Raw genomic sequence first — 21,481 nt, forward strand, 5'->3', positions numbered from 1 at the left:
ACAGTAGATGGTGGAGGGATGGTTGAACAGTACCCCGTGGTGTGGAGGGCTGGATGAACAGTAGACGGTGGAGGGGTGCCCGTGGAGGGGTGGTTGAACAGGACCCCGTGGTGTGGAGGCCTGGATGAACAGTAGACGGTGGAGGGGTGGTTGAACAGTAGCCGGTGGAGTAGCGCGCGGTGGAGGCTGGATGAATAGGAGCCCGTGGAGGCTGGAGGATGTCGACAATGGAGATGAACAGTATCCCGTGGAGTCCCGTTTTGCGGTACGCCACACCCCTCCCGATGAACAGGACCCCCGTTTCGACCGTAGCGCTCCAACACAAGTCCGTTTCCTCCGTTTTGTGGTACACCACACCCCTCCCGATCAACAGGACCCCCGTTTCGACCATAGGTGGTCTGTTTCCTCTGTTTTGCGGTACGCCAGACCCCTCCCAATGAACAGGATCCCGTTTCGAATGTGGCCAGTCGAACACAAGACCGTTTCCTCCGTTCTGCGGTACGCCAGGCCTCGTTTCCATCGCCTGTTCCGTCCAAGCCCTCCCGATGAACACGACGCATTCCGTTGCCTCCCCATGAACACGACGCATTCCGTTGCCTCCCCATGAACACGACGCATTCCGTTGCCTCCCCATGAACACGACGACGACGACGTTGTTTCTCCGTTCCGACCCAGCCATGTATACAAGCCCTGGCCATACGTATGCGCGAGTAGGCGTTCGAGACCCCGCCCGTATGTACACATACGTGGCCGTATTTTCTTTCTTGCACCTTGGCTGCTGTACGTACGTGTAAATGCTACGTGCGCGCCTCTACTACGACACGTGCGCATCTCTACTACGACACGTGTGCGCCTCTACTACGACACGTGCGCGCCTCTACATCGACCAGTATGTACGTACACATTCGCGACCAGAATGACAACGCTACGTATGCTTCGACCAGGTGGGTCCCGACTGTCAGGCACTTCCTTGCCTATGAAGATGTAGCTAGTCGGTCCCAGCAGTCAAGGGGTGAATCATTTTTTTTGCCCGGACGCACTTCCTTGCGTGCGAAGATGTAGCTGGTGGGTCCCAGCAGTCAGGGGGAACGTTTTTTTCGTGAAATACAGTGGCCCGTCCGGTGGGTCCCAGCTGTCAGGTGGAGGAATCATTATTTTCCGCGTAATAAGGAGGCACTTCCTTGCTACAGCCGTGGACCAGCTGTCAGCCTCTCCACGTACAGTCCATGTCCGATGGAAGTCGTTCCTTGACCATGTTGACCACGCCGCGCCGAGAGCAGCAGTGCGGTGGACGACGGCGAGGCCTAGGAACGGGACGATACGGAGGCAGGGAAGACTCGGTAGTTGTTTCCCACGCGGAGGGGAGTACGACTATACTAGTTCGTCTGCCGTCGCTGGAGAATAACAACAGGTGTGGGTGAGTAGAGGGATGGCTAGGCCAGCGATGGGAGTACGGTCGAGCGGTGAGGCCTGCGCGGCAGCATAGCCGGTCGCGAGGATGAGGGAGCAGGCAGTCCTGACGGCGCTTGTTTGAGCGGCTGGAGCAGGAAGAGCAGAGATTGAAGAAGCACGACGGCCATTGGATGGACATCCAACAGTCAGGGCTTGTGCATCAACCTTTTTTTAAGGAAAGCCTCAAATCTATGGAAAACAGCATACAGCCCATCTGCCATTATTTATAATAATTTACAACCCATTTGCTAATTCTTAAGGTTTTTTTGGAGCCCATATTCTTTTTGTTAGCATTACAGACCATATTGTGGCAACAGTTAAAAATTATACGAAATTTTGCATATTTCGGTGCGGTCCGAACTGTTTTTAATCCCGAAATTTCGACTCACATTCAAACTGATTTTAAAAATAAATGTATATCAATATAAAATCCAACAAATTCTCCATGCATAAAAATTAATGTAATTTAAAATCTTGAAATGAAAAAACATATTTGAAACTAATTGCCGGTTTGATGTGTTTTAAAAATGTACAACCCATTTCTCATTACTGATGGGCCATTTTGTCGGCCAGCCGAATGAAAGCTCTCCTCGTCTTGAAAGATTTGCAGCCCAACAGGCCTGACAAGGCGACTTACTTGGCAAATCACAAAAAAACTGGGCTGTGGCCATGGACCCAGCTGTCAGCCTCTCCACGTACGGTACTCTTCCGATGGAAGTCGTTCCTTGACCACGTTGACCACGCCGTGCGGAGAGCACCACGACAATGGACGACGGCGAGGCCTAAGAAGGGGACAACGCGGCAGTGGAAGCCCGCGCGGAGAGGATTACGAGGGTTCACTGGTTCGGCTGCGGTGTGAGGCTGCCGTCGCCGCAGGGCCTGGCCATCGGTGGGAATAGTAGGGGGCAGTGAGGCCTCTGCGGCAGCACAGCCGGCCACGGGAGGCAGGAGCATGCGGCACGATCGACACTGCTTTGGGCGGCTGGAGCAAGAAGACCAGAGGTTGAAGAAGCACTACGGCCATTGGATTGACATCGTACGGTCACTAGAGCTAGAATCGTTCATATTGACTAAGTTGACAAAGCCCTTCGTCCCCGTCAACTTAGTAGGCCCACAAGTCAGCCTCCCAGCAAGGTGGGTCCCAGCTAGCCGGGGGAGAATTCATTTTTTTGTGTGTCCGAGCTGACAGCGGGGGGAATGTTTTTTTCATGAAATACGGTGGCACGTCCGGTGGGTCCCAATAGTCAGGGAGAAACAATTTTTTTCGCAAAATACTGGTGGCCCATTCGGTGGGTCCCTACTGTCAGGTGGAGGAATAATTATTTTCCATGTAATAAGGAGGCACTTCCTTGCGGCTGCCGTGGACCCAGCTATCAGCCTCTCCACGTAGAGTACTCTTCCGATGGAAGTCGGTCGTTGACCATGTTGACCACGCCGCGCCGAGAGCACCAGGGCGGTGGACGACGACGAGGACTAGGAAGGGGACGACTCAGAGCCGGGGAAGACGCAGCAGTGGATACCCATGCGAAGAGGAGTACGAGGGTTCACTGGTTCGGCTGCGGTGTGAGGCTGCTGTTGTCGCAGAATAATAGGGGGTGTGGGTGAGTAGAGGGATGGCCTGGCTAGTGATGGGAGTAGTAGGGGGCGGTGAGGCCTACGCGGCATCACAGCCGGCCACGAGAGACAGGAGCACGCGGCACGACCGACGCTGCTTTGGGCGGCTGGAGCAAGAAGACCAGAGGTTGAAGAAGCAGTACGGCCGTTGGATGAACATCGTACGGTAACAGGAGCTAGAATCGTTCATATTGACTAAGTTGACAAAGCCCTCCGTCCCCGTCAACATGGTAGGCCCACAAGTCAGCCTCCCACTATGCTGGGTTCAAGCTGGCAAGGGGAATATTCATTTTTCTGTGCGTAATAAGGAGGTACTTCCTTGCATGCGAAGATAGCTGGTGGGTCCGACATGTCAGCGGGGGGCACTTTATTTCGCGAAATACAAAGGCCCTTCCGGTGGGTCCCAGATGTCAGGTGGAGGAATCATTATTTTGCGCGTAATAAGGAGGCATTTCCTTGTGTGCGGCCGTGGACCCAGCTGTCAGCCTCTCCACGCACAGTCTACTTCCGATGGTGTCATTCGTTGACCATGTTGACCACGCCGCGCCGAGTGCATCCAAGGTGGTGGACAACGGCGAGGCCCCAGACAGCAATGAGCCAGAGATGGGAAGACGCAGGAGTAGAGTCGCAGACAGAGAGGTGTACGAGGGTTAACTGGTTCTAGTGCGGTGTGGTTCGGTTGTCGGTGGAGAAGAACAGGAGGTGTGGAGGGGTGGAGGGATGGCCTGGCCAACGGTGGAGTAGCGCTTCATAGCAAAGCGTGCTAAGCAGAGCTGCTAGCAGCAGGAGGCGGGAGGTGGTCCTGGCGGCGCTGGAGGAAGAAGACGAGAGATTGAAGATGGATGCCGGTCGTTGGATGTAAATCCAACGGCTAACATGTCAGAATCATTTGTTGACTAAATTGAGAAGGACTAGCATTGGCTTCGACCTATTATCCCACATTCAGCCTCCAAAAATGTGGCACGTATTCAACCCATTTTCAGAATTACAGTCTTTTTTTTGCGTGGTAGAATTTACAGTCAATTTGATCTCTTTTTTGAATTACAGCCATTAGCTGGCTGGGTGAACAAATAATGTAGCATCCATGTGGCCCATTTATTTTATTTCCTAAAAAATTACAGCCCATTTGCACTTTCTCGAAATACATGATTTTGCTGGGCTGATTCTAATTATAATGTTGGGTTGGGACAGCAATGTTATCAAAAAATAAAAAGGGGCTGCGCATTTTCTTATAAATATATTTAAATAATAAGTGATATTATTACATTCGTCCTTAAATCTTACCAAGCTTTTGTACACAATCACTAGGATTTTCGTGCCAAAACAATCCAGGATTTTATTTGTTATAAGAATTATTTTTATAAGTTAATAAGATGTGGGACATTGTTTTCTTACATATGTAAGTATCTGTTAAATATATGATGACAATAAAAATAATATATAATAACATATAAAATATTTTTTTTTAGAAAAACAGGGAGCATCTCCCCGGTTCCATTGCTGAGAACGAAACCACAACATATTCTGATACAGCAGCTCAAAGAGCAGTTCGAAAGCGAAGGTTGAAAAGCCACAAACTAGGGGGTGGATGAACAAGTTCTCTGAATAACACAAATCACCCGAGCGGTGCCAAAGGCAGAGCGGATAGAGCACTCAAATGACACAAGGAGGGTCCAGTGAAGCCTTCATGGTCTTCAGCCGAGGGGCCATGTCAGCCTGCGGCGACCAGTAAGCAAGCGGAGACACCGGGCTGGAAGGCGTAGCATGGTGGATGTCCCTCTTTTTTGACGCCAGGTGCCCATCATCTTCATCAGAGATTTTGAGAAGAGCCCAGCCCACGGGTCCAGCCCCAGAGCAGGTCGAGCCGTGTTCAGCCACAAGTGATCGCCAACGGTTTCTGGAGGGATCTTGTTAGGGTTTCCACGAAGCTCATCAACTTGTCCTTGTCCAATCCGGAGGAGAGAATCGCCCAGTTCCTCACCATGTTCCTGATCAACCTCAAGACCTGCGGAATGGAAATCCAGGAGGTGTTACTGAAAATCATAGCATTTCTATATTTCTAGAGGCACCAAAGGACAACTGAGCTAACAGTGTTTAAAACTGAGCACGTTTTGGTAGCAATCCAGAATCTGGCGACAGATTCGAAGGATGAGCCAATCTGACTAGAGAAATATTCCTCAATGTGGGCCCAGAGATGTTTAGCAACTATACATTCAAAAAATAGGTGAGAACAAGACTCTTGTTCCAAGCAGTAAACACAATCAAGGGGTTTGATGATGTGTCTCTTCCTAAGGTTATCCCTAGTCATCAATTTGTTTTTGGAGAGAAGCTAGAGAAATACATGAATTTTAGGGGGAACTCTCAATTTCCAAACAGCAGGGATAAACACGGGTTGAACCCCTCTAAAGTTGATAACATGATAGAGGGAGCTGGAGGAATACTTCCCCTTATTGTCCAGCTGCCAAATCCGGGCATCCGGCTCGGCAGTAAAGGTAATGCTTTTGGCAATTTCCTCCAACTGGAACCATTGTCCCATGAGACTATCACCAAAGTTCCTTCTAAAAGAGAGTTTTAGGCATTGACCATCCCAAAATTCATTAACACTTTTGTTAAGCTCATTGCGGACAGAGTAAATAGGCCAACATTGGACTGCTAGGGGGGATGTGCCAAACCAAGTATCTTCCCAGAACCTGGTTCTGCTCCCATCCCCTATGTTCCATCTGTAGCCAAATTTCACAGCATGCATAATAGATTTTAATCCTTTCCAGAATATAGAGGTCTTAGGGTTGGAGGAAGGGACAAAAAATTAGGTTTATTTCCTAGGTATTTATGGGCAATAAGAACTTCCAGGATTTCAGGTCTTCCTCATAGAATCTTTTAATCCAAGACCCTAGAAGACAGATGTTAATTTCTTGGAGGTTAGGTATGCCTAGGCCTCCAAAATCTTTTTCCATATAGACTAGGGCCCAATTAGCAAGGTGTAGCTTCCTATTTCCCTCAAAATCATTTCACAAGCAATGAGAGATCTGAGAATTGATGAGGTTCACTGCCCATTTATGGAACTTGAAGAAGGAGAGGAGATACACTAGAATGCTAGCCAAACAAGCTTGTATGAGGATCAATCTACCTTTGTAAGAGAGAAGTTTGCCCCTCCACCCAGCAATCCTTTTAATGATTTTATCCAGAAGGGGTTGGATATCCTCTCTCCTCAGTTTATCATAGTGGAGAGGGATACCTAGGTACTTAATGGGGAAGTTACCTTTATTACAGACTAGAATAGAGAGGAAGTCAGCTAACTCCTGATCATCCATGTTGATAGGGATGAGTTCACTTTTAGAGTAGTTGATTCTCATTCCTGAGACTTGTTCAGACCAGGTTAGAACAGTTTTCAGATTGCTAGCATGTGTGGAGTCATTGTCTAAGAAAAGGATGGTATCATCTGCATATTGAAGGCAGATGATGCCACCAGGGCAGACCTCAGGACAGAGCCCTGCAATCAGACTATGATCAGCAGCTTTGCTCAGCATTTTAGTAAGAACGTCCACTACTAAATTAAACAAAAGCGGGGACATGGGGTCACCTTGCCTAAGGCCTTTACCAGCATGGAAAAAATCACTTTTACAGTGATTTAACTTGACCCCAACAGACCCCCATGAGTAAGTTGCTAGATCCAACTCTCCTCTATGAAAGGCTTGGAAAAGATCTAAGAGATCATTTTTCACCAAGTCCCAAAAATGCTGGTAAACAAGAAGGGAATCCCACCAGGACTAGGAGATCCATCAGGATAAGAGCTAAAAATGGCTTCCTTCACCTCTGTCTCTGAAAAAAGGGGCTTCTAGCAGCTCATTTTCAGCAGGAAAGACTTTTTCAGAAACAGAGAAAAAATTGTTTTGTAGAGAGAACCTACAAGGGTTTTCTTTCTTAAACAGGTCTTTGTAGAAGTCACTAGCCACTTTCAGCATCTCATCTACCTTAGTAACAGGGCCATTAGGGCCATCAAGGGAGTGAATGAGGGTTTTCCTCCTCCTCTGGTTAGCTACTGCATGGAACTAAGCAGTATTTCTATGACCCTCCTTAATGTTCCTATCTCTAGACCTTTGTTTGGCTTTGATTTCTTCTTGAAGCCAAATTTTCTTAAGCTCTCCATGGACAAAGTTTAATGTATTAGTCTCAGCCTCAGAGAGGTCAGTGGTTTATGCCTTAATATCTAGAGAATCAAACTCAAGGAGGAGAAGCCTTTTGTATCTTCTAAGATTAGCTTCCTCGTTAGTTCCACCCTTTGGTAGTTCTTATAAATCTCCTGATTTTGATCTGCCAATTTTCTAGGGGGCAGCTGCTCCCAGTAGGCTCATTCCAGATTTTCCTGACTAGCTCAGTAAAATCTTCTCTAAGCAACCACCACTTTTCAAATTTAAAACTATTGCTCTTTGGAGTTTGGTTAAGACCAGAGTCCCAGAGCAAAGGAGTGTGGTCACTACCACATCTAGGCAGAGCTCTACAACTAGAAAGGGGAAAAAACTATCTAATTATGTGTCACAGAAAATTCTGTCAATGGTGGACATAATCCTGGAGCAGCACTTCCAACATATCTAGCAGAACTGTGGGTTTTCCTTCTGACAGGGCAATTCTCAACTTTATGGGTAACCATTTTGCAGATAAAACAACTCTTGGGCTTGACACATTTATCCAAATGATGCCCTGGTTCCCCACAGTTGTAGCAGATCACCTCCAGAGTATGCCATAAGGCCCGAAGCAGGGGCAGGAGCAGTTTTCTGGATGTCCTATCTTTTCTTTTGCTGATTCTTGCCTTGAGATTTCCCACTGATCTGAGAGTCAGAACCACCAGCAGATTGATCTTGGCAATTACGGGAGCCTGCCCAGATTGTGCCCCCATTTGGGGCGGAGGTGGGCCGTACCACTGCCCAACCGGAACTCCCCCCCATTGTGATAGGGGAAATTCATCAGAGTTCCTGGTTCCTTCTCATCCTCCAGCCAGATGTTGTCTCTCAGGAAGCAGAAATAACGACCAGACAGCTCAGTTGAAGCAGATTGCAAGCCTAATTTCAATCTTCTGCAGGTTTTGGGGAGAGGTAAGGTAGGGGATCCACCTGCTCCAGCTCCGGTGGCGTGCTGGTGGGCAGGAGTCCAGTCAAGCATTCCCATCTCGCAGCACGGCGTCGATCTCCTGAATTCACTTCTCCTTTCGCCCATTGAACGAACGCAATCGGCGGCTCACTGGGGTGGGGTATCCTGTGCTTCTCCGAGAAATCTCCTTCGAAGTAGATCCGCAGGGCTAGATTCAGCAGCTCCCAATCCACATGATCCTTGCACATCCAAGCATACCTGCGTGAGTGAGAGAATGGATTCGGTCCCTCCTTGGCTTCCTCCCTCGCAGCTTCCTCCTTTGCTTCCCTCCATTCGCGCGTGCACTGGGTCCAGGAGAGAGCGTCGTCGCAGATCCGCATCGCCCGCTCCCTCCATCTCCTCCCTCGAGTCTCCCGCAGCATCGCCGGTGCAACGGAGTCGAGCGGCTAGAGCATCTGCGGGAAGGCTTTGTAGACATGTGGGAGATGCATCTTGTACATCTGCCTGTCTTACAGCCATTCCCCCGTGGATATGGCCGGCAACTCCATGGGGCGCGCGAGCGGACTTGCTGAGGGGGGCAGGCGCGCCCGGAGTCAGGAGGTGGGGGTGGCGGTGAGATCTATGGCGGCGGCGAGGGTGGAGGTAGTGGCGGGAGCGAAGGGGATCGCGAGAGCGGTCATCTATTTACCAATTATGTGAACTAAACAGTTAACATATAAAATAATTTAAATATATATAATATAGTTAGAAGGGAAACATAAGTTGGACCTGGCGTTCCTATTCTTATATAGAAAAATAGAACAGACCTCTGCGTTTTCTTCAAAAAAATACATAAATTGGGCTGCCAAAAATAAAACCTTGGATGGGAGGTCCATAGGCCAGTCGATACATGACGGCCCTAAGAAAATACAAACAGGCCTATGGACCTCCCATGCGAGGACGTGGGCTGTGCATGTTAAAAATGAAAGCCTAGACGGGACAACTGTAACGCCCCGGACACAGCCGCCAGTGGTTGTTACTCCTGGCGGGATCTAGACTGGCCCCACAGATCAATACTAGTCTTTTCTGCGCACTTTGTCCTCACTCGTGCGCACCCGGGAGCAACTTCCCGGTCGGTCACCCATCCTGACACTACTCCAAGCTGAGCACGCTTAACTTTGGAGTTCTGTCTGAATGGACTCCCGGAAAAGAAGGAATTCCTTATTGATATGAGTAGTCTATCATCCCTAATAAGCCAGGCTATCATACACCCCCACTCAGAGGAACCGACGTCCTTGTCGGGCCACAGGAACGTTCCCTCTTGGCACAAACGTCTGTGCTTCCAGTCCGGTACATGTGCCATGCCGGGTGCCACGACGGGTCACAAACGTCATGAACAACATGACCACGCACCTGTTCGCAACCATCCGTGTAACCGCGAGGGTCGGCTCTGATACCAACTTGTAACGCTCCGGACACACCCGCCGGTGGTCGTTACTCCTGACGGGATCTAGAATGGCCCCATAGATCAATACTAGTCTTTTCTGCGCACTTTGTCCTCACTCGTGCGCACCCGGGAGCAACTTCCCGGTCGGTCACCCATCCTGACACTACTCCAAGCTGAGCACGCTTAACTTTGGAGTTCTATACGAATGGGCTCCCGGAAAAGAAGGAATTCCTTATTGATATGAGTAGTCTATCATCCCTAATAAGCCAGGCTATCACAACAGCCCAAAACCACGTCCAACACTTGCCAAAACTTCGTCCCTCGTTTTCTCTGTGTTTCGCACACTCGACATTGTGTGGGCATTTTGACTGTGCATCATATGAAGGTGTGCTATGCATGAATGTTGATCAGCATGATGTTAACTGGTTGGTAGTTCCATTTTTGACCATGAATAAAACTTCCAACATGATGTTAACCCTGTTTGAAAAGGCCGTGTTAATATAAATGCTCTGCCTCTGAAAGTTGCAGTTTCTTATCTGAAACTGAACTTGCAGTTTCTTATCTGAAATTGGAACTTGCAGTTTCTTCTCTGAGAATCACATTTTCTACACTTTATACTCCTATGAAACTACATTTTTTAAGTTCTAAAAATAGATATCTAGAATTCATAAAATACTTCATATGCTCAATACTTCAAATCTGAAATTCAAAAGACATTCATATCTGAAAGTACTCTCAAAATATACAACACAAAACACAATTCACAACCTGCAAATACTGACAACCGTAAGCTCCTCCTCACAATTCACAACCTGCTCGACTATTGGGCTGGGGGGCAGCCCCCTCCTCTTCCTCGGCGGCAGACAGCCGCCCCGTGAGATGATGTGAACGGCGAGGGAGACGATGGCGGGGAAGCGTCGTCGGGCCAACTGCTTTTCTCCTCTTGCAGTTGGGTTCGGTCAACAAAGACTCCACCGGCTCGCTCTGGCAGGACACCCTCACAAATGGCACCCTGTAGATGCTCGATCCGCCGATCTCTGGTGGATGCTCCATCTGGGATTGATACTCCCACCACCGCTCCCTCACGATCGGATTCGGTGAATTTGTTTGCTCCATGGCCCAGAGGAGCAGCTCTATGTACTCCGGCACGACTACCTCCGAGAGTATCGCCGCCTTTTTGCTCTGTTGCAGATATTTGGCCATGGATGTCGCCATCGCCGCTAGTTGGTCCTTGTGTTCAAACCAAGACTGTATCTCCAACATCCTAGCTGGCTTCACAGGGTCGCCGTCTGCGATCCTCACATATCTGTTGTACTCCTCCATCGATCTACTTCTCCACAGCACCTTCACTCGCCGGCGGTGGTTTTTGAATGGAAGAGGAGAGGAGCAGCACTGGTTTTTGGATTAGAACGGGAGAGGAGCGACGCTGGTTTTGGACTGGAACAGGAGAGGAGGGGCGGTGGTTTTGAAATGGAAGAGGAGAGGAGCGGCGCTTTAGATTGGAACAGGAGAGGAGCGTCGGTGGTTTAAGAGGAGAAGAGCGGAAGAGCGGCGCTGGTCTTGGAAGTATTTTTTTGTTGTTTCGCGTATTTTGGGTCAAAGTTTGACCACGTACTGTATTTGATAAGCAAAATGTGAATGCATGTCACATAAAATTGTATCGTTTGGTTCGTATCTGAATGTACTTTCAAATTATACTCCCTCCATTTTTGTATACAAGGCCACAAACTCATATTACAGGTACCAAGGTAAAAATCAATGCTATGTTTAAGTCAATCTTGCAAGCTAGCTTGTCACCTTGATTGTCGTGTTAATTAATGTGGTTTTTCTCTCCCAAGCACAACAAGCCAACCCTCTTACTCCTCATTGGTTGATTAATGTTGGGAATGCAAGCTAACCTTCTCACTCCCGCATTCTCACAAGGTATATTAATGTCCTTGGGTGCTAGTACGAGGCAAACGCCATCAATTTTGCCTCGATTAATGTTAGTGGCCTTGTATAGTTGCAAATTGTAATTTTGATAGTGGCCTTGTATACAACGTATAACATATATTTTATGTGCGAAAATCATGGTCAAATATGACCCAGAATAAAAGGGAGACTAGTTAATGTGGGGTCGCTTTCTTAATTGAAGGGTAAATTGATTTTGATTTTGATCCAGTCAGAGCACATCGTCCCTCTCGTCCAATCCTAAATCGCTGCTACACGCTCCTCTCCCTCTTCTCCATTGCAAAACCACCTCCTCTCCTCTCCATCATCTCCATTCCAAAACCAGCGTCTCGCCTCTCCCTCTTCTCTATTGAGAGACCACCGTCTCTCCTTCGTTTTCTAGATGCTTTGCTCCATGGCGCGGGCGCAATCCATGGATACAAAATTAGTATACTATATACTATTTAAAAGTCGAGGGCGGGGCTTTTCCTGCGCGGTAGGTGGCGCGGCAGTTCCACCTAGTTGGTTCGACAGAGATGCGAGAAGACGAGGGAGTAGGCTGCTGCAAACGTAGGGCTGTGTGATTTGACAGCGAGTTACTACTGGACAGGTGGGGCCCCGTGATTTGACTTGCCATTATCATTTTAACTGCGGCGCTACGACCGCCGTGAGTCTCCCAGTTTCCTGACCACCTCCATACAGGTGCCTCTTCCAATGCTCCACCATGTAGTAGAGGCTGGCTCTTGCATGAGAGCCCACTTCTCCACTTTTTCCTTGCCTCTCTTTCCTCCACATATGCAAAAATGCCATGTAAAGCGCACTATTGTACTTACTTTTACTTGCTCCTACAGGTGCTTAAGCTTGCCACATAAGTATAAAGTCTGATGTGGCAAGTTAATCAAGAAGAGAGAGACTAGTTTGGTGACCCAAGGAAGAAACGGTGCTAAGCGCGTGTACCTAGGTGAAAAGACAATTTTGAGTCTAGAGCTAATTAAATGAAGAAAACTTAGCAACACCATTTCATTAGAAGAGGTCACTCCTTGGCAAATGCAATAAATACACGCTCTTAGCACCGTTTCTTCCTTGAGTACGAAGAAAGAGATAGAGAGGAGTAAAAAAATACACTTATAGCCAACCTTGTTGTAGTATGAGTGACTAAGTGATGACTATGTATGACATGCCAACATCAGATAGCCTAACGCACCGTGTTAAATCTCCAAGGGCGCGACCGCGCGAGCAACACGACGGTCGTGGTAGGCACGACCATGATACGGGCTGCTGGCAGCCCTTGGATCTGAGATCAAACGATCGCATGCTAAGTTGCTGAATATTTGCAGAATAACCCTCTAGGATAGGATATTCACCCTTAGGTCTAGAATCACGCCATGCAATCATTCGATCTCAGATCTAACGGCTCTCGGAAGCCCGTATCATGGGAGAATAGAAAGCCACTACCCTGCCGTTCGCACGCTGGCAGTTCGCTCCTACTCGTCTTCGCACGTCCTTCAATACTATGGTGGTTCGCTCCTAGTCGTCTGTCCATTCACATTACAGCAGTTCCACTAATCCTAACCCTCCTGCCAAATCCATGGCGTCCCAAATCTCCATGATCGGCGGTGAGTACAAGGTTAGAACCATCACCGGCGATGAGTTCGACGTCATCTACACCCGTTCTTCCGCGACGGTGAAAGGATGCCTTTCTCGCTTCAGACGCATGTTCGAAGACTCAGATGATGAGTGGGTCACTGGGCTAGATGTTGAGTACACCACAGTCCTGGGACGAGAGAAAGATCTAAAGGACGAAGAGAGGAAGAAGCCCGCCATTATCCAACTTTGCGTGCATGAATTATGCTTGGTCTACCACATATGCCATGCCAACGTTGAGTGCCAGGATTTTAAGGACTTCCTCGAGAGCAACCTAGTCAAATTCGTTACTGTAGACTTTGGTAACAAAAAAGAAGTCCTGCATCAGATAGGCCTCGTTGTAGGCAACACCTTCGACCTCCAGAAGAATCGGCTGGTGTCCTCTCGTCAGCCTTCAATGCTGACCCTGGCAGGAGCCATGGTTCATCCTTCATACGGTAATCTGGAGAAACCTCATTACATGTTTCATCATCATGCATGGCAGCGGAATTAACTAGATATAGACCACATCCACTACACTGCAATGGATGGCTACCTTTGCTTCAATATCTACAAGGGTTGGATGAAGAGTAACAGCCAAGTGTGCGGTTCAAGCAAAGAAGTATCGGCCAAGAGGAACAGGGACAAGGACGAAGTTGAGGACATGGGCGAGGACTCCGAGTAAGGTGGCAGTGTCGTTGCTCATGCTGGTTCTAATGTAGTGTCTACCAGAATAGTTGCAAAGTTTAATTTCAGGTGTGCTTAATTTAATTTGAGGGGTGTGTTGTGCTGAGCCCCCAGCAGAACTATGTTATGTTTCTTCTCGTTACTTTAACTCTTTAGTATGTACATACTAGTATTTCTTACATTTCATCTTTTAGTTGGTATAGTACTACCACTCGTTTCTTCACATTATATACGTACAATATATATGGCCAACATCATATAGCCAACAGTTTAGTTGTCAAAGAATTTCAGGGTGCTTAGTTTTGTCAAAGAATTCCAGGATGCTTAGAGGGTGCTTGGATCCAAGGGACTTATTTTAGTCTGACTAAAAATAGTCTCTTTAAGAGGCTAAAGTTCCAAGCACCCCTGACTAAAGAGGGGCTAAAACTAGTCTTGAGACTAAATTTTTTTAGTCAGGGGTACCCCTACTAAAATGTGGATTAGTCCTCTCTCTACTCATTTAACTCCTCTCCTTTAACACATGCGAGTTCTTGATTGGAGGGTTTGGAGGATAATAAATGCTTATTAACTTGATTTTAGCCTTTTTAGTATTTAGATCCAAGCATGGGTGAGGCTAGCATGTTTTAGTCCCACTACTTTTAGTCATGGGACTAAAACGTATCCAAGCACCCTCTTAGTTTTATTTGAGGGGTGGGTTGTGCTGGACACCATTATTGTGACTACCCTTTTTAATAGTACTATATGCATAATTTGGCGACGAGCGCTCTATATATTTACCACCTTTTTTAATTTCAAGTTTTGCTCCATGGCGCAATCCATCGATACTACTGTTGTACAAAACTATACATTTTTAAAAGGCTAGAGGGCGGGGCAGTCTAGCTTGGTCGGTTTCACGAGATGCGAGGGCCTTTGTGATTTGAAGGCTCATTACTACTGGAAGGCGGGGCCTTGTGATTTGACTGCTCGTATAAATGCGCCAACGACCTGATCGAGGAGGAGCAAAGAACCGTGCAGTATACTCAAGTTTTCCACTGGAGTAGTACTGCGACGGAGGAGCACGAAACACGGCAGCCCAGTGCCATATGGCAATAAAAATGATCTAATTTGCTAGTCATCTCATTGTTAGCATTGTTCTATTCATTCCCTCAAAAAAATATTGTTCTATTCATGCCTCGCAGAAAACGTGACACGTGCGGCGAAACACCCGAAGAAAAAGATGAAACACAGGAGCAAAAGAAGAAGGAAGATTATCACCCCAAATGATCTAATTCTCCGTGGAGTTGTAACTACTTCTTCATCGCCTCCACGACCTCCATCTCCTTGCGCGTCTCCTCCGCCATCTTCATCATTGTGTCCATGACGCGGCATTTCTCGACGCGAGCCTTCATCATCTGTTCCACGGCGATATTACGTACCTTGACAGCAGTCAGGTGCTCGATGCGGAGCTTCGCCAACTCTTCCTTCTGTTCCATGGCGAGGGCCTGCAGCATCTTCATCGAGGAACTACTATTCTCATGCAGCTTCTTCCAGCCGGCGTTCTTCTCCTTCAACAGGTCGATCTCGTGGCAGAGCTTCACATTGTCCTCCCGAAGTCGCTGGATTTCGCCGGTCGCCTTCTCCTCCGAGGCAATGCTCTTCTTCAGCAGCATCACCAAGCTGGCGGTCAACTCCCCCTGCTGATTGAGCTCAGCGGGCATGTCGTCGAGGCTCTCCTTCAGCAACTGCATCAAGCCTTGGATGAACTCCTTCTGCTTATTGAGCTGATCGGGCATGCCATCGAGGGATAACGACTCCAGCTCCGCCGGCTCGGCATGTTCTCTTCCGCGGCTAGGGCGCTCCTGGGAGCCATCGCCTGCCCGTGAGAGATCTTTCGAGGTCTCTGCGTGGCGGCGAGCCCTCTCTTTTTTTCCGCAGCCTTGGTTGCCGCTCCCTTGTTACAGTAGTTCTCGACCTAGAGCTCTGCTCACCGGCCATGGCAACGACGGACGAAGAAGAAGCACTTATGAGGAGGAAAGGTAGAGTGATTTTCGGTCAGGTAGTTCCCCTTTTTATAACCTAAGTACTAGTCCTAATACCTGCATAGTGGGAACATGTTCAGGTTTGGTACGTACTACTAGTAGGTGTGAGCAGGCTTTCGGATGTGATGGGAACAAGGTAAAGGTTAATTGATGGTTTTGTTTTCGAGGCCTGAAATGGCTCCCGATGAGTTTAGCGGAACATAAATTTCAAGTACTACACTGCTCAAATGTGTAAATATTATGTTACTGTCAAAAATTGGCACAAAATACGAAGGAGACCAATGGAAGTACTACTAGCATCCCATGATTTAACTACTTGCATGCGCGCAGTGGAGTAATAATGTCTTTCTTCCACCCTCACATCCACTCAATTTGCATGCGATGTATTAATTGACCATCAATGAAGTGAACGACTTTACACGCATCAAATTATCACATGGGGTGGATCTTGGTACAAAATTGCGTTCGCTCATGTACCCGCGTGTGCGTGCGAGGAATGAGTGCGTGCATGGCATGCGTGCACATCTTCGCTTCGTGCATGTACCGCCAGTATGGCTCAGGGAGGACGAGTACATTCTTCTGGAACCAGCAGCACGTCACTGTGATCAATCCACGCAAGGAGGTCGCAACAACGCCTACACATGTGCCACGTGGCTTCATGAACTGTAAGAGAGACACTGTGTAGCATGCCATTGGTATTCTAATTTACGTGTTTTGCACATACTCGAAGTACTAGTAAGGTACACGTGCATTGCACGCATCATATTTTGCAACCAAATTATGAATAAATACCACACTATAGCATGCAAGCTCTGAGTCATATATGCCTGATGTAGCCCTTCATTTAATTCTTATAGTTCATCTCATTCAAAATCAATTAGTTTTTATAAAAAAGCTAAGAACGCGGGAATAGGAAAAACATGGGATTATAGTGGAATGTCGTTCTGAATCCTACAAGATTGTATGAGTGTTTGATTGTGCATGGAAAAACGCAGAATTCTTTCAAAGAGGTTTGAGTGGATGGGATGTTTCCTATGAAATCTAGTGCAAATGAATCATATGGAAAAATTCCTATGGTTTACAATCCTACGAATCAAACAACCAAGATAGGAAAAAATCCTAATGATTAGAATCCTCCAAAATTCCTTTGAGAATCCTTTGAATCAAAGAAGCCCTTAAACTATTTTATAATTCATGGAATTGTGCGTTGTAAAGCATAAAGTAAAAACAAATAATGGCAATTCAACTAGAAAAAAGTTTGGGCAGTTATGATACGGAAGATTCTAGAACAAAAGAGAACCACTGTTGTTTTGAGGTTTGTGCATTATGCTTAAGTTCAACCATGGAGTCTGCTAGATTGTACATGTGGAAAAATCCGGTGGGGGCTAGAAGATGGTGCGAGGGGCCGAGTGGAGGGAGACTATGAAGGAATGCACAAGTGCGACATCGATATTTAGAGAGAGGGGGCGAACATGTGCGCTGATGCGCAGTGGCGGAGCCATGAAAGATAAATGAGCTAGGGGGGCAAGCATTGCTAATCCTTTACGAGGAGGGTCAATTCAAGAACTTAAACCATTTTTAGCAGCAATTGTCTAATGATCACATTCATATTAGCCTTGATATATAGTGATGTTAGGGGGGAGGGGCAGGGCCCTTACTGCCCCTGTCTTCGCCATTGTGCACGCGTCTGAGAGATGAAGCGGAAGGCATGGATGATGAGAGGGGGACGTTGGATACATAATTAATGTGGGTGTATTAGCTATATATGTTAATCCTATATAGAGAGGTATAGATTGATCGATGTGGACGTGGGAAAGAGGGTAAGACCTCACTGGATATATCGATTGATCGGTTTGTGTGGAAAACTATGAAAGACCTATCTATATACACACATACGTAGAGGAACATCGATCGTTGCGCATGCACGCGTGAGAGATAAAGAATGCCCAATATGATGGAGAGGGGGATGTGTGTTGGTGTGTGCCTTCATGTGAGACCGACCTGAAGAAAAAGATTGCATGCGTGTGATGGATAATGCTGACTGGTAGTGTGTGTGCATGCATGCACGAGAGAAATTTAGTGGTGCAATTATAAAGAGAAGACTACTGTGTGGGTGTAAAAGAATAGCTGAATAGGGGTGAGGTCACAATCAATGTAAAGTTGAATTCAAATATTTGAATAAGAGATCCTGATGTTTGAAACCCATGCATGCATGAATATAACGGAGATCTGCGCGGTGTGGTTTGGAAACGAGCATGTTGTAATGTAGACACATTGAACAAGGTGAGACTGATTTGAATTTGAGATACCGATGGCAGACATCATTTGGCCATGTCGCATCCGTGCATGGACACACTATTCTAATTGGAGATGATGAGCGGATTTTGCATCACATATCTATATCTATACCCCTATATATATTATATTTTATATATTTTTTATATTGTGTGCGGGTAACTTTAACTTTGAAAGATGGTCGTTGGATGAGGCGAATCCGATGGTCCAAAGATGGCAAATTTGAGCACTACTGGCCGTTGGATACCATCTAGATTCCACCAAATTTCGCCACATGTATAATCTAGAAGACTCCATGGTTGAACTTAAGCATAATGCACAAACATCAAAACACAAGCACTTCTTATTTGTTCTAGAATCTTCCGTATCAGAATTGCCCAAATGTTTTTCTACATGATTTGCCATTATTTGTTTTTACATTATGTCTTACGATGCACAATTCCATGAATCTTAAAATAGATTAGCTTTCTTATAAAAACTAGATGATTTTGAATGAAATGAACTATAAGAATTAAACGAACATCTACATCATGCATGTATGACTCAAATCTTGCATGCTATAATGTGGTATTTATTCATAATTTGGTTGCCAAATCTCATGCGTGCAATGTACGTGTACCTTACTCTAGTCTAAATGGTGTTTGTGTGTGTGTTGTGCGTGTTGAGGTGCAAATTGTCTTTTTTTTTGGTACACGTTAAGCCTGTTCTTCCGAAATTTCAAGCCGTGCCTTGTTATGCCTAAAATTCAAGCTAGCGTCTCTGTCTATCGTGTTGCGAAACTCCCGCCTCTTCAACCCGCTCCTTGTTAGCCCGAAATATTTAAGATATATCTTTGTCTCGTTGTGCTCTGACAACTCCTTCCATCTCAACCCACGCCTTGCTATTCCGAAATTACAATGTGCACGAAAACTCCCACCTCCTATGAAATCCCGACACGCGAAATGCCCGTGGTACCCCTGAACCGAAAGAACCGCCTCAAATCAGTGGGGGTACTTTCGTAACTTACCCCACATTTCGGACAAGCGTGTCTCTAAGCCATGGTTCCCCACTGCCATCCCATCCGCCCACCCATTCGTACACTGAGGCCGCGAAAACCCGCGATGAAACCCCACACCCTGCTCCGTCCGCCACCCAGCCGGAGCCACTTCCCCGACGACGTCGTCCACAGCAACACCTTGACGTCCCTCATCCACCGTACCGAATGAGGATCCGTCGGCGATCTCATCGTCCCGCCGGTTCAGCCACCCTGTCCTCCACCTCCAAGGAGCTGCCCCGACGTTCCCCTCGTCTTTCACGCCACCTCCATTCCCACACCGCCGTCTTCACCTGCACCACCGAAAGAGCATCATCATCACCATTTCCTTGGATGAAGTTGCGGCCTAATCGGCGCCACCAAAGAGGTTGTACACTAATCACCGCATTTTCTTCTTGATTCGGTCTCACGGTGCTGCCGGCGCTCAGTCCCGAGCCGACACGGCGCGGCTCCATCCACGGCGGCGTCGCCGGCCACTTCCTCCACGGTGTCGCTCCCTCGGCGGCGACGTCCACATCAATAGGACCTGCTGCTGCTTTAGCTCTCGCTCGCTCGCGCTGCTGCTCTACTCTTGCTCTCGGTCCCCTGCCTGGTCTGCTCTTGCTATTGCTCTTGCTCGCGCTGCTGCTCTCGCTCTTGCTCTTACTTGCGATGCTGCTCCGATTTAGCTACATTCACTCCGATGCCGCCGGGGTGAAGGAAGAACCAGACGCAGCGGGGAGAGGGGCACGCCGAAGAGGTACCCTACTATCTATCTTAGGGTTCAGGATGGGGGGTGGTCACCGGCGGTGGCGGGGCGTTGGCGGGGCGGTGCCGTGGGGATCGCTGGAGAAAAAGCTCGGCACGGGGGGGCCTAGAGGGATGGCTGGGGCAGCGGCGGACCGGCGGTGGGGAGTGTTTTGGGGCGGGCGAGGCGGCGCACCTCCAGCCGCGGGCGGTGGGGGGCTGCTGTTTGGCCGGCTCAGGGGGGTGGAGGTTGAAGATGAACCACAGGCCCTTGATTTCGTATCCAACGACTGCAAAATCAACTGACTAGAGATGAAAAAGTCAGCCGACCAACGTGTAGCCTCACCTTGCTAGTGCGTTCAGTTTCGACAGCAAAATTCAGTTTCGACAGTTAAGTTCAGTTTCGACAGTTAAGTTCAGTTTCAATAGTTAAATTCAGTTTCGACAGTTAAGTTCAGAGATGAGTGGCTGATGTATTTTACATCTAGCACTTTGTGTTTATGTATTTTACGTCATGTATTGGAGATGCTATTAGAATTCCACTCAGGTTAACATTTTTCGTTGTCTCTCTTGTCCTGCTTCAGCCTCGGCGTTGTACAACTCACCGGAGCTGCTCCAACGACGAAACCCTACATCACAGCGGAGCAGTAACTCGGGCTCCATCTCCAGGCGTTTATATGCGGTTGTGTTCCATATATTTGCACTGGTGGCAAACTTTGATGCCCAGTGGATGTAATATGTGTAATAGCCGTGATAGCCTAGTGTAAGTTGCTTGCTTATTTATTTCCTTGTTGTCTTGTTTATTTGTTTGCTTATAGTCAGTGCAGTTCTTTTTCTGTAGTTTGCTAGTGGCTGCAAGTACCTATTTTTTAAAACTAGGCCAGAATAACCATGGGCTAATATTTACTATAGTGACACTGGGCCTCCTACGGGCCATAGAAACAGTGGGCCTTCTACGGGCCGTATAAACAACGGGCCTTCTACGGGCCATATAAACAGTGGGCCTTCTACGGGCCGTAGAAATAGTGGGCCTTCTACGGGCTGTAGAAACAATGGGCCCCCTACAGGTCGTATCATCAATGGGCCTTCTACGGGCCGTATCATCAATGGGCCTTATAGGGGTCGTATGATCGATTGGCCAAACATGGGCCAAACAGACCGCATTCTGGCCGTAAATGGGCTAGAGTTGGAATCGTCCGTTCATGGGCCGACCATAACGGGCCATTGTTAATATGCCGTATTTGATGACGCTATGAAAACGGCCCAACGTATTGACGGACCACAAACGGGCCGACTGTAACCACAGGCTGAATTTGGCCCACAAGCAGAAAATGACAGTAACGGCCATAAGTAAACGAATGCTGGAAATGAGCCCAAGAATAAATGGGCTCTGAGAAGGCTGAAAGATAACATGGGCTGGAGACGGCCCAACGGAATAACGGGCCGTTAATGGGTATAAAGTGATACACTGTTCATTACGGGCCAGTTTCACCACGGGCCGTTAATGGGTGTAAAGTGATACACTGTTCATTACGGGCCAGTTTCAGCATGGGCCGCTAATGGGCCAAGAGTTACAAAGGGCCTCATATGGGC

Source organism: Triticum dicoccoides, chromosome 3A (genome assembly GCF_002162155.2).
Source record: "Triticum dicoccoides isolate Atlit2015 ecotype Zavitan chromosome 3A, WEW_v2.0, whole genome shotgun sequence".
Taxonomy (NCBI): Eukaryota; Viridiplantae; Streptophyta; class Magnoliopsida; order Poales; family Poaceae; genus Triticum; species Triticum dicoccoides.